The 14,860-nt window shown below is 39.7% G+C and overlaps 1 non-coding gene across 1 annotated transcript; it reads right to left on the reverse strand.

Moving 5' to 3' along the window:
- Positions 1 to 10,984: 10,984 nt before the first annotated feature.
- On the reverse strand, positions 10,985 to 11,088 carry LOC122752193. The gene has a single exon (XR_006355985.1). It is a non-coding gene; the product is annotated as a U6 spliceosomal RNA (small nuclear RNA).
- Positions 11,089 to 14,860: the final 3,772 nt, after the last annotated feature.

Raw genomic sequence — 14,860 nt, forward strand, 5'->3', positions numbered from 1 at the left:
GAGAAAAAAGAAGCAGCCTTACCCCAACCAAATCTTCAGCTATGGCAGAGGATTTGTCTTTCTTCCAATCAGTGCTTTCAAATAGCAGAACATTCCTTTGATCAGATCGGCTTCCTTCATGGACAGCAGAGCCTCTAGTCAGCTGATTTCAGGTTCTGTCAGCCTCTTAACTCTAGTTGTTTTGGGGTTTTGTCTTCTGATGTCTTGGTTTCTGTAAGCAGCTTCTCATGTTGGTTTCTCTGATCTTTCTTCTGTCCACAGACTCTTTGGTCCATGATTCCTGATCTGGTTTCTGATCTCCAACTTTTTATTCTTTCTGCTAATGCCTCAAATCTGGTCCTTCTCATATGTAGTGACTCATGTTCAACTTAGGTCGAAAAGCCCCAAATCCATATTTGCCAGATAGCTCACTACTATCTATTCATGTCACACAAATAGCTATTTATACAATTGTCTCAAAACAATTCTTGATATGAAGCTTCTCAACAATAAGCTTCAAAGTCTTGAAAATAGTCACACTTATATTAGATGCTCAGAAACAATACACTACAAGCATGTCCACAATTAATTATTACTCTTGCTATTGAGTGGCATGTTTTTCACCCTGGTCTTCTCAGATGCTCTGTATGTCTCCTCAAACACTTTTATCTGAGAGACTGTTTTTTTCTCTCAGGTTCCCTGAGAACTGCTTGTATTTCTTCATACTGTTTTTCCTTCATATTTCACACAGAATTTCCTTTTCCTGTTTCTTTCAGTAAACAGAGTGTGCATCTAAGAGGCAGTGCCTTGCCCTTCAAATTAGGTTTCTGAAGGAAAAAAAATTGAAAAATAACTTATATATCACATTCAAGATTCATAAGTTCGAGGGAGAGTGTGGCCATTATTTGAAATAATATGGTGTGCTAAGTCATCCTCATAAATATTTTTTATAGAAATAACAAAACAAGCTTATGGGTCACTAGCTGCTAAAGTTTTCTCATTCACTTAAAAAAATTTTAAGCATTCTGGATTTCCTCACTCTTTTGGAATCTTCCCCCTTTTAAGATATCTTATAAATCGGGGGACAGCTAGGTGGCACAGTGGATAAGGCACCAGCCTTGGATTCAGAAGGACCTGAGTTCAAACCCAGCCTCAGACACTTACTAGCTGTGTGACCCTGGGCAAGTCACTTAACCCCCATTGCCCTGAAAAAAAAAAAAGAAAAAAAAAAAAGAAAAGATATCTTATAAATCATTCCCAGTGTTTTAAAAGAGTGTGTTGCCTCCAAAGTGCATTCCTCTGTCAGGCTGATAATTCTCCTTGAGAACTATTTCTATTTTATCACAGCATATTCAATGAGTTCATCAAGTCTATAGGTTGTAGAGTCCAAATGTCATACTTTGCTGTTCTCCATGAGTATAGATCACAAATACAAGTGCTAGGAGATCCATCTAATTTTGCATGTTTTTGTCGCTCTCCTTCTAGTGTCACTTAGAAATGTTCTTGGGATTATTTGGTTTAGCTGGCTCTCTCATCAACCTATTTGCTCTTATATAAGTTCTGTCCTTTTCATCCATAATGTTTTGCAAATAGGTTGTATTTGCACACCTTCCTAGATATTCTCCCAGCTTGACACTCATGCATTGGGGTTCACGTTGGATGGTTACCAGCTTGAATTCTAGCATTACCATGTGTGTATCCAATCTTAAGATTATGAACCCCTACTGGCTGTTTCCTACTAACAGTTATCCTGTAGACACAATTAGCTATTAGCAAAGACATTTACTAGAATGGGGTAATGAGAAAACAGTAACTACAAAAACCTTTTCTTCATAATCCTAGCTTACAGTCTCCCATTAATAAAAATGGTTCCCTTAGGAAGAATGGGCACAACCATATCACAATGGTAATAAGATGACTCACAGCTCCACTAATTGGGGGTCTGGAAATCTGTTCTCTCTGATAAAGTGATTACAAAGCTTCCCACTTGGCATAACATCTCTGTTGGGTGGGTTGCTTAGCTGAGGTCCCAGAGTCTGCCTCAATCTGAAGTTTATCTCTTGAGTTCCAGGGTTAACTCTCGCTTGAGTCTTTAGCCAGCTTCCTTTTCTATTGTTAGAAGTTGTGGTTCTCAAAGCTGCCTTGAATGACTGCCTCTTCACATGTCTGTCTTTCAGGAGTATGTGGCTCTTCAAATGATGCTTTGAACTCTCTTGAACTGACTTTCTTACTACTGGGTGGAGAGGCTAGTAGTTCTGCTGCTAGATGGGGTGGAGAGAAGAAAAAAGAAATCTTATTTCCTATATACCCCCAGGTGTCTCTTCCACAGATATCTTCTGGTCTTCACTCAACTAAACTTTCCAACTTTCTCCAAGGCTTAGCTACTTAAATCATGCTGAGCTATGACCCACTTTCAGGCTACATAATCACTACCCATTCTGGTTTTCTCAGAGAAAGGTGTTCATATTTCCTAAGAGGATCTATGGATGTTAACATCTTGTTAATTGATTAACACTTTGTTATTTGTGATTATATTTGCTGAGCTGGAAGGAAAATCCATTCCTTATCAGTTGTATCCTAAACTGGTGTAACAAGAGCTGTTCCATACAACCTGTTCAGAGTTGCCCTTCTTTATTCTGACCAACTTCTTCTGCTGGCTCAACTTCTGGGCATGTTGAAGATGGCATATCTATGCGTCTGACTCAGACCTGAAAGACGTGGGTTCTTTGGAATTATGAAGTTATTTGTTCATTGACTGTTGAATCAGGGGGACTGATGACTCAGTGGGCTTTTAAAAGAAGAGACAGCTTCCATCTAGGTCTCTTCCTTTATTTCTCTAATTGGCATCATGCAACTTTGAGCCTTCCAATGAGGGGTAAGAAAGGACTGGATCTTTTCTTTTCTTTTTTTTTTTTTTTGTTTTGGGTTTTTTTTTTTTTTTGGTGGGGCAATGTGGGTTAAGTGACTTGCCCAGGGTCACACAGCTAGTAAGTGTAAAGTGTCTGAGGCCGGATCTGAACTCAGGTACTCCTGAATCCAGGGCTGGTGCTTTATCCACTGCACCACCTAGCTGCCCTGGATCTTTTCTACCCCATGTTAAGGTGACTGTGGCCACGTGTTCAGCAGAAGATTCAACTAAGTGACTGTTCATAGGCCCCTGGACGCCTTTTCTGCTTTTTATTTCCTTCACTGAGGAAGCTATTGAAGATCAGTCTCAAAATAGACTTATCCAGACTAAGAGGTGAACTTATGAGTGGAACCCCTTTGCTATGATGTTAGGTTAAAGATCCATTCCTTTCCCACACCTCAATGGAAGGCTAAGAGTTATATGATGTCATCTCAAGGACTGAAGGAAGAAACTGTGATGGAAGCTGCCTTTTCACTTTAAGATTCCACTGAGTCATGAGCTCCTCTTGTTCAGAAGCCAATGAGGGGATTACTTCATCATTTCAAAGAGATCATAGCCTTCTGGGCTAAGTTAGACATATGATTGGCTCATTTTTATTCCCAACATGACCAAGCGCTGAAGCAGCATCAGGAGGGACAGCTCTGAGCACCATCCAGGGAGAGCTTCTGTCATACCAGCATCACCATTGCCTACCATTTCTATTTAGCAAGAAGGTTAAGTTTTTGTGAGCTCTTTTGGATTTGTCATTATGGCAATATTTTTGCACCCTCTGTATGCTTTAATATTTGGGGGTATGAGGTTGAATTGATTTTTAGGGTTTTTACAAGTTATCAATATATCTTCTGATATTGATACCACAGTCCACAGTACTTTGTGAATTATTTCAACTAATTATGGTAAAAGAAAATGGAGGTTTTCACACAGAGACATCAGCAGGTTAAATAGAAATGTGAAGAGCAGGGTGATAACCATAATCCTCAAATTGAGGCAGATCATTAACATTAGACTGAAAAGTGGATATGCAGATTATAGGTCAATATACCAGTGAGGCTAGGAACTTAGAGAATCAGAAACATTGGGAACTTGGAGCCAGGGCAATGAAAGATGTACTCACTTAATGGGCTCTTAATGGGTTTTTAATGCCACTCACCTGTGTCTTTCTGGATACTTAGCCCTTGTATCTGAACTCCCATGGGGACAAATGCTTGGTACATGAGCTGCCATTATCTTCACAGTGGTTTGTTAGCTTATGTTCACTGAAAATACTGTGGGATAAGATGGCAGAGTATCTCATGAAATGATGATCCTTCTTACCATTTAATGAAAAATAAAACCAATTCTGTCACCTGCACTTACTTCTTTGAGGAAGATTCTGTAAAATGCCTTTCTATTCCATTGTTATTTCTTTAAATCTTCCAGTTTTCATTGTAATCAGTACCAGGACATTTTTCCTTTGTGCCTTTTCAAAAATGAATTGTACCGATGGCCACAGTAATGTAAAGGAAAAGAATGTGGAAAAACATCAGAATCCATTCTATGACCAGTTGTGGCTTCAGAGGACTCACAATAAACTATGCTTCTTCACTTTCAGTACAAAGACATTAGACTAGAGGTGTGGAATTTTAGGTATACATGGTCAGGCATGGAAAACATTGATTTGTTTGAATTAACTGTATTTTTTTGTTATAAGGTTGGGTTCTGTGTGGGGAGAGGGGAGTCTTTGGGAAATTATAGCCATATAAAAAAGAGCATCAAGAAAGTATTTATTCAAGACGATAACAAAAAGATAAATGGTCTCCCTTGAGGCAGTACAAGGTAGGAGGATTTGAATAACCGCATCTGGTTTCCTAAGAGAGCTTTTTTGTAATTTAAGAGAAATCATCCAGGCTTATTTAGGCAGTTTTATTGGTTCCTGAACAAGTGGAAGGGACTCTCTCAAGTTAGGGGTGGGGAAGATGCCATTCTTTATTTTAAAGTAACAAGCATTTTTATTTATAGTTTTGATTTCCAATTTTTATCCCTCCTCTCCCTCCCCCTTTCCTGAGGTGATAAGCTATCAGATATGGGTTATACATGTACAATTATGTAAAACACTACCACATTAGTAATTTTGTACAAGAAAACTTGAATAAAAGAAAAAAATGACAGAAAGTGAAAAATAGCATGCTTCAGTCTATGTTCCATCAATATCAGTTCTTTCTTTGGAGGTGGATAGTATGCTTCATCAGTAGTCCTTTGGGATTGTCTTGGATCATTGTATTGTTGAGAATAGTTTAAGTCTTTCACAGTTCTTCATCAAACAATATTGCTATCTCTATGCACAATGTTCTATTGGTTCTGTTCACTTCACTATACATCAGTTCATACAAGTCTTTCCAGGCCTTTCTGAAATCATCCTGCTTGTCATTTGGAAGATGCCATTCTTGGGTATCAGAGGGAGAAAGAATATCTGGATCTGAATCTGGAGCTGATGACAAGGTTTCTCAAAGTGAAAGAGGAACAGGGTCCTGTTCCTCGGTAAAGATTTTTTTTGAGGCTAGACATAGTGTAGTATAAAGGGGCCTGGACTCAGTTAAGAGTCCCAAATGTGGTACTTTGTCACCTGAGCTGTTAGGCAGCTGCTAGAAAAAGAAAACCCTAGAGGCTTCTCCTTCTTTGGTGGCATAGACCACGCTCAACAACAGAATAAGACTTGCCTGGTAGCAGGTTTGGGCTTAAAACCTCCTGTTGGAAGCCTATTAGAATCTTCGATGATGATAATTCCTGGGAGCAGCAGGAGTAGGAAACTGCCTGCTTGCAACTGTAAATAACTGAGACTCTATAGAGATACTTGTTGTCAGCTGGCTGATCGGAAATTGTCTATTTTCTTTTTTTTTTTTCCAGGGCAGTGGGGGTTAAGTGACTTGCCCAAGGTCACACAGCTAGTAAGTGTCAAGTGTCTGAGGCTGGATTTGAACTCAGGAACTCCTGAATTCAGGGCCGGTGCTTTATCCACTGCGCCACCTAGCCGCCCCCAATTGTCTATTTTCTTACAATTCTATTTTGTTTTCTTCTACCTTGCAGTAACACTTCCCTTTTAAAAATTCTTCAGACTGTGTATTTTGTGAGGGGAGCAGTTGTCAACCATCAAGTGGGTGTTCAGTGTCAATTTTCTGGACAGGAGCTACAAGCTAGACCTAAACTGTGTGTTATGAGGACCTTTGAGAGAAGATTTATGCAAGAATGTCAATATGATCAAGGTTCAGTTTCTTCACCTCACTGGTTATCGGATAAAGACAATTCATTGGTAATACCAACAGTAAATATTAACAGACTGTGAATACAATGGTGGTAATACAATAGAGAATATTAACAGTCTGTGTTGAAATGGTGTGGGGTTTTTTTGGTGAGGCAATTGGGGTTAAGTGACTTGCCCAGGGTCACACAGCTAGTAAGTGTCAAGTGATTGAGGTCGGATTTGAACTCAGGTCCTCCTGACTCCAGGGTTGGTGCTCTATCCACTTCGCCACCCAGCTGCCCCCAAATGGTGTGATTTTTAACACTTTTTACTGAATTTTTCAGATTTGTTAACATCACTAGGGGAAAAGATCTGAGTCATTTTATACTTTTATTTGTTTCATAATTTGCATGTTCACCTTGTGCTAATTAAATTGAGCCCCAGAATTCTACAGCTCCCTCCCCCACATTCCCAATGCCAAGTGGAATTCATAGCAACAATAAAAATGCTGACTTAATCATTGACTTGGTTAAGTTTTTTAAATTTAATTTTTTAGCCAAAATCTATTTTCCTTCCCTTCCACTTCTCCCTTACCATTGAAAAAAGGGGGAAAAAACCTTGTAAAATATGAATAATTAAGAAAAACAAATACATTCATTGGCCATGTTAAAAATATATATGCTTCCCCATTTGCATCCTGAGTCCATATCCTCTCTGTCAGGAGGTATGTAGCATGTTTCACAATGAATCCTCTGGAATCATGGTTGGTCATTGAGTTGATCAGAGTTCTTAAGAGCATTAGGGTGACTGGATTTATAGACTCTTAAGTTATTTATGTATCTTATGCAACTTATGCTGATGCCACAATCTGTGGTACTTCGTGACTTACTTCAACTCCCTTATCTCCTTCAAGTGGAAAGAGAAATTGTAGTGGGCCTAGGATCAATCAGAGGGGGCTCTTCCTGTGAGAAACAAACTGATTGATCAACTAAATAATAGGGGAGACATATCAAGGAATTAAGGGGCCATAAAAGTTAATAGCAGGAAACCAAATGGTAACCAGGTGTGTTTACTACCTGACTAGAACCAGGAGACAGCTGTAATGCCAGGGGTCAGGATTGTGATAACCCTAGGGGTTAGGATTGTGATACCAAATGTCCCCCCAAGATCTCAGAGCTCAGGAATGTGACATTTTTACCAATTGTTTTAAGTATCCTCTGCCCCCCAAAAGCTGTAACTTTCCAGTCCCCTCATCTACCTCCTACAAAGGCATTGCCTTCTCTCTGGTTTAGAGAGGTTATGTCTTAAACTTCTTCTCCTGCCCACATTTCCTTGTGTTAAATAAAAACTTTACTCTATCCATGATTGGAATATGTGCAAGTTTAATTCTTTGAGGATATCCAAGAACCAAGTCACCTGTGACATATTTTGGGGCTGAAACCCAGGAGATGGAATATTCCTCTTTCTTATCACCACATCACCCTGAGGTAAGACTCCTACATATTTTCTCCCTCACACCTGACTCCTTTCCCTTGTGGGTGGCCCCTGAAGGGAAGGGAGGCTAGTCTTTAGCACCAAGGAAGTGGCATTTCTCTTGTGAAAGGCTACACCTGTTATTCAGATCAGAGTGTTGGGGGATGCCCCAACCAGTGTTTGAACTCTTGGCTTCAATATCTCCTTGGATGCAGGGATGATATCTGGGTGGCAGGATATCTGGGTAGCAGCCTAGCCAGCTCTACTCATCTTAGGCATGGGGCAGGGAGAGAATATTCCAAGGGATTCCTCTTTGGGGTGCATCCTGAACAATTAGGCTATATTTGACCTTACAGACCTGAAAAAGAAGTGCATGATCTTTTATTGTAACACTACCTGGCTGCAGTATCAGTTGGAATCCCTAGAAGTTTTGCCATTAAATGGGACCCTAAATTATAATACTATTTTGCAATTGGACTTATTCTGCAGGCACAAGGGAAGATGGACAGAGATCTTGTACATACTGGCTTTCATAGCCTTAAACCAGAACTCAGAGTTGAAGGAACAATGACGAATGACAACAAAAAGAAAACTCCTCAGGATTCCACTGATCCCTTAGATGATTTCCTTCTGTCGTCAGGAAGCCATAGTCCTATAGGGTCTGTGGGACTGACTGGTTTTTCTGGAATTCTGTCTGAAACTTCATCTCCCCCTTCTTTCCTCACTCTCTCCTTTCCTCTCTGCCCTGCTGCAACTTCTCCTCCCCCTCATCAATCCCCTTCCTACAGCTCTGTGCCTGAAGCTCCAATTTCTTCTCCTCTTTGCCCAGCAGCAGACCTCAAGACCAATCATTCCATACCTCCCCTGTGCCCCCCACGCACTGCTGCCACATCCCTCCCACACCTGGAGTGGGCTCCCGTATGCTCCTCACTCACTTACTTTGCCGGCACTGCCAGCACCTCCACCTGCCCCCCACCCCCATTCCCTTGCTCCCACTATGGGATGTTCCCACTGGGGGTGGGACAACCTGAGTATATGCGCCCTTCTCCATGAGTGATTTGGCTCAGATTACAGAACTCTTGGGAGCACTATCTCACAGTTGTCGGTTTGTTGATGTGTGTCTGATGTGCATTTATGTGTCTGTCAAACATTGTCCTTGTGTGTATGAACAGAAAGTTTTTGTTTGTAATTGATAAAGCTAATTCTAAGATTCCTTTGCCTTCCTGAGCTGTGGCCAGGCAGGGAAGGTGGGGGAAGAGCAGAGTGTGACTGTAGAATGTCTTTACATTGTGAACTACTCCAAAACTGAATTCGGCATTAAGATGTAAATTCTGTGCTATGCATTCTTATATTGTAGTGACAAAATGGCAGCCATGACTTTGTTTTTATTTGGAAAATAGCCACAAAAAAGCTACAAGATCACAGAAAGTTTCAACTCAGCTAAGAACATGCTGATTAATAGCCAGCCCATTACATTTTTAGTTTATAACTAAACCAAATCAAAAACTTATTTATTTAGATATACCCAGAAAAGTGGTCAGACTTGGTGGATCCAGAGGCATAAACAGGTTGTCAAAGATTATGGATTTTATTCTGGAGTATCGATTTCCCTTTAGTTCTGTTATTTTGAGGGTTTTAATAACTACAACAAAGGTTGATTATTCTTCACTGCATTGTGGCAGAGCAAAACTAAAAACCTGTAAAATAATATGGTAAAGTAACTTAAGCTCTTTGGACCTCAGTTTCCTCATCCATAAAATGAAAATTCTGTAGCTGAGTAATTCAAATCTCACACTGCTGAGAAGTTCATAAATATGACCACATTTATGAAATCTGAAAATAAACTCTTTTAATGGAAGTATAACTACATTGTCTTTTAAGGGTATAATTCATTAATTCATTGTTCAAGAACCAAGAGTTATTCATACACTCTATGTCTGTGACTGGAATGTAATCAGTAGGGATATCCTATTTAAACTGCATAGGAAGTTACCTTTGGGGGCAGCTAGGTGGTACAGTGGATAATGCACTAGCTCTGGATTCAGGAGGACCTGAGTTCAAATACGACCTTACTTACTAGCTGTGTGACCTTGGGCAAGTCACTTAGCCCTCATTGCCCCACAAAAACAAAACAAAACAAAACAAAATAAAACCAGAAAGTTACCTTAAATTCCACTTTCCCCATTCTGACACTTCTATTTCCTTTGGTCTGCTCCATCTTTGGCATACCATTGTTATCCCTCAGAAGTTCAATCTCTTCTCTTTTAGGTGACCCCACCTGTCCTTCCCAGTTCCCATTGTATGCTGTCTCCTGGCTACTCCAGGTGATATTACCAGGTTTCTTCCTGAGCAACAAATGAAATTATCTTGCTTTGTGCTTCATCTCCTTAGGATCATTTTTCTGTATGTCTGGGCCTGCACTGGGTAGGATACAGCTCAGTGAGAAGGCATGGCTAGCATGCAAACACCAGGAAGGAGGTTGCTTCTGGCAGAAACATTGCAATTGCCATTGCCATTTGCCAATACTGTGTTTTCCTGATCCTACACTGGGCATATCCGCCTCCTATCTCCTTGGCTTTGAAGCTATTATTCTGTACTGCTGTTTGCAATTTTCTGCCTACTCCATATGTAAATGCTTTTGATTTTGACCTCAGTAGGGTATTCTGCTTATTCTTTGAGATCCTGGCATATAAGCCAACTCTTTTTCTTCCTGAACCATCAGTGGACCTTCCAAGGTGAACTTTCCAAGGTGACCAACAGAGCTATTCCTAGCCCTTAACACAGTGCCTGGCACATAAACACTGGTAAGTATTCAATGAATGCTTTCATTGATTTATCTATTCCAATCCACAATAATATGTTAATAGGAAAAATAGAGAAGTCACTCAAAGCCCTATTCTTCCTTCAGAGGAATGTGCTTCTTACTAGTGTACTTTTTGATACATTTGATTATTTAATCTAAAAGAATGACTTTAAGGTTGGAAATTTCAGGCCACACCAGTTTGGGAAAGTGGTTGTATGACAGGTCAAAGTTGTTGCTGGTGATGGGGTTGGTGGAGGAAGCAAATTGAATGTATTTCTAAAATCAGATTGCATTCTAAATGAATGGAATGACTTTATCCTTTGGGATTGAGCTCTTGCTATCTCAAATTCATGTGCATGAAGCAAACCCTGGCAACCAACACAAAGCATTCCTATGTCTATAAGTATAGCTAGAGATGGATAGATTACCACCTATTAAGGTGAAACTTTGTCTGGGGAATAGTTTTGAGCTGTTGGAAGCTATTACTCCACTATCTTTAAGATCATTATTTAATTAATTTTGAAAACATGAAGCATCAGTATGGGAGGTCTAGTCCAACTACTCAGGTTTAAGGGTTAAAGTGTAATAAGTGTTTATGGTTCATAGAATAACATTTTTTTTCATGAATTTGCATGTTATCCTTGCGCAGGGGCCATGCTAATCTTCTCTGTATCTTTCCAATTTTTACTATATGTGCTGTTGAAGCAAAATTACATTTTAAAATCAATTTGGTTAATTAAGAATTTTTTAAAAATAAACTTCAAGGTTAAAGATATTTATATAACATTTACTTTCCTCTGCCTCCACAATTACTAGGTCAGTAGAAGTCAGGAGAGTATGGGCAGATAGGTGGTATAGTGGATAGAGCATCAGGCCTGGAGTCAAGGAGAACTGAGTTCAAATTCAGCCTCAGGTGTTTATTAGCTGTGTGACCATGAGCAAGTCACTTAACCCTGTTTGCTTCAGTTTTCTCATCTTTAAAATGAGCTGGAGAAGGAAATGGCAAACCACTCTTTTCCAAGAAAACCTCAAATGGGGTCAAGAAGAGTTGGATATAACTATAATGATTGAACAAAAACAAGAGTCAAGCAGTCCTAACAGCAATCAGTTTGGCATGGGGCAGTAAAGTTCAGAAATATTCTTCCAACAGAATGGATCCAGGCTAAACTTTTCATACCTCCCATGGCAACCCCCCCCCAAATCCCCCAAAACTCAAACCTGCCCTCATTAATGGCAAGTCTCATTCAAAGGAAGAATAAAGGAAGAGGGGCAGGATAAAAGGAGGAAGGAGGCTCTCAAATTCGTAAGTAGGCAACTCCATGCTCTTTTTCAAAGATGGTTCCCAGGGACCAAGGCTAAGTAGAATTCAGGATGACTATATGTTTCAAGCAACTTTCCTTTAGAAATGTGAGAAAAAATTTAAAAGAGGACAATTATTGGATTTTAACAAGCATTTGACTTATTTCCATTATCCTGTTTATGCTAGGGACCAACTCTGGTCATCCATAACCTTGACCTCCTACTAATGGTGATACGTATAGCTAAAGGCTATTGGATCCAGCCTTTTGTAATAAAAATGAATCACAGTGCCACATTATCAATGATAATTCCTTCTCAATCATTCCCGTTAAACCCTTTTTTCCAAGTCATTGGTAAGGCAGAAAGCTCTTATAAACAGCTGAGCCAGCAACCAATTCTGCTTTATATTTGTTCCTCCTCTGTCAGTACATCACTGCTTCTTGGCAAAGAGGCCAATAGCTCGTGTTTTTTGACAAAATGAAAATAAATTACAAAATAGTTCCATAGTGTTAGATGCAAGGACATGAAAAGCATATTCTTAAGGCACCTCTTACCAACCAGCCTATTCATTCACCCCCATGTCATATATTATCCTCCTTGTAGCTTGTGGGAGAGGAATAGAATTTGCTTGTTCAGCCAGCACTAGAAAGGTTCATTTTTCCTTAGCAAAAGTCCAGCTTACATGATAACAGCTCAAAGTTCAACTGCAGAGGTAACAGCTATGCTATTAATTTAGCTGTTTTGTTAATTTAATTTAATTCCATTAATCAAAGCCCTACAGAACTCAACCAAGACCCATATTGTGTCTTTTGTGAAGTAAATGGAGCAATAAAACCATCATGCAAACAGCAGTATAAGGGCCTTTAAAGAGTATAAGGCAGAGCACTTTAACCCATTCTAGATATCTGAGAATCTCTCCAATTTTAAATGAACTCCTAAAGAGGAGATGCCATAACTTCCCTAGGTAGAAGATAAACTTCTTGAGGCTCCAGGTAGTTTGTTTTTGTTTTTATATCTCCAGCACCTCCACAATATCTTACTCCGATACCTGCCCTTATCATGGCACAGAGGTCATCCTTAAAGTAATTCCAGTAGCTTTACCATACTAAAAAAGCCCAAAGTATGGTCTTGCCAATAGAATGAATCTGAGTTTTTTTAGAACTAGCCTAGATAATTATGGACAGGCTCCTTACTAGTAGACTAACCACTGGTGATGAATTCTTTGGCCATGACAACCCATGAAACCAAGAACAACACAAAAAGGGGGCCTTAGTTCTATGCAGTCCTATTACAGGCATGGATCTAAAGCCAGCACCTTCTTAGTTCAAGTTCAACCTTGGGATGAAATGAGGTGCTCACGGGGCAGCTAGGCGGCACAGTGGATAAAGCGCCAGCCCTGGATTCAGGAGGATCTGAGTTCAAATCTAGCCTCAGACACTTGACATGTACTAGCTGTGTGACCATGGGCAAGTCACTTAATCCCCATTGCCCCACAAAAACAAACAAACAGCAACAACAAAAAAAAGAAATGAGGTGCTCACAAGTCACTGAATGTTTAACAAAGAAGGAAATGTACTTGGCCCAAACACAGTGAGAATATACAACAATGATACAGCAACACTAAGCTTTTCTGGATACAACCTTTTCTAGCCTCCATCTGGGAACTGTGTCTGGTTAATAAGTCATCAGGGTATGGTGATTCATGTGGTCTTGGTTACTCAGCATGTCTGAGAGGCCCTACTACATGTTGCTGGGGCCTTTTGTACCCCATGACCAGAAAGTTACCCAGGGAAGCTGTAGCCAATCCATTTGTTTGGGGGGGGGGAGGAAGCTGTGTCAGGGAGTCAGGGAAACTGCATCAAGAAAACTCTGCCAGAATTACTGCAGAAGCAGAGGGATTTATGAGAGGACCAGAGTAGCAAAAAAGGAGGAGGAAGTTTTTGTCTAGTTATTAGACTACATAGACACTGTAGTCTAAATGTGAGATCCTTGTTTGTTGACCAGGAAGTAGACATATTATGGGAGGAACTGGATCCCAACAATCTTGACAATCTCATTGAAGACAATCTGTTTATTTACTATCTATCTATCTATCTATCTATCTATCTATCTATCTATCTATCTATCTATCTATCTATCTATCTATCTCTTTCTATCTATCTATCCATTTATTTATCCATTCATTCATTAATTTATTTGCTTACTTGTTTATTTGTCTGTCTATCCATCTATTTGTTTGTTTGTTTATTTTTTTGAGGGGCAATGAGGGTTAGTTAAGTGACTTGCCTAGGGTCACACAGCTAGTCTGTGTCAAGTGCCTGAGGTTGGATTGGACTTAGGTCCTTTTGAATCCAGGGCTGGTGCTTTATCCACTGCTTCACCTAGCTGCCCCAGTCTCTTTGAGGTTAAAGCAAAAGAAAGAAGTTGGGATTAAATGGAAGGATGAGTCACAGGTTCTCCTCAGAGAGACAAATAAAGAATTTTATGAAGATAATTTTTTTCTATTTCCAAAGACAAGAAGAAATATCTTTTCATGAGATGTTATTTGCAAAAAAAAAAATAATCACCATGAAAATAATTCCATGTCATGAACCAACATCCTTTGCAGAGGATGAAAAGGTAGAAAAATTCTACAAAGAGCTCATGAAGACCCTCAAATTAAATCAACATATGCTTTGATACTTGGTGACTTTAACACAACAGTGGGGATAGGTGAAGATGGCAAGAAATGTGTTGAAAACTATGGATCAGAAATAAGAAATAGGAGAAGCCAACAACAAAAAAGCTCATATATCATAGTAAGAGGGGGTGCCCAGGAGAGACTTCATCAAAAGCTGAAGGTCTGGATGGCTAAAGGAGAGCAATAGAAATAGATCTGTAGATAAAGAGAGCTTCATGACTAAAGGCAGAGTCTGATCTTCGAATAGCTCAGTTGCTTATGAAGAAGCCAGTGGGCAATGAACTTGCTTCTTAGGGCACAAATTGACTTTATTTCTTTGTCCCTACCCACTCATCTATGTGATTGCCAAAAAAGTATGAGTGGCAGAAATGAATGAAGTGAATCTTACTACCCTAGTAAAAGGGGCGTCCTGAAGGAAGTTTTTAAGCAAGGAAGGATTATCAAATGGGAGAGAAAGGAGCTCTCCCATTTCCTTCCTGGAAGTGACAAACATTTGAATTG

The sequence above is a fragment of the Dromiciops gliroides genome, chromosome 3, assembly GCF_019393635.1.
Source record: "Dromiciops gliroides isolate mDroGli1 chromosome 3, mDroGli1.pri, whole genome shotgun sequence".
NCBI classification, from domain to species: domain Eukaryota; kingdom Metazoa; phylum Chordata; class Mammalia; order Microbiotheria; family Microbiotheriidae; genus Dromiciops; species Dromiciops gliroides.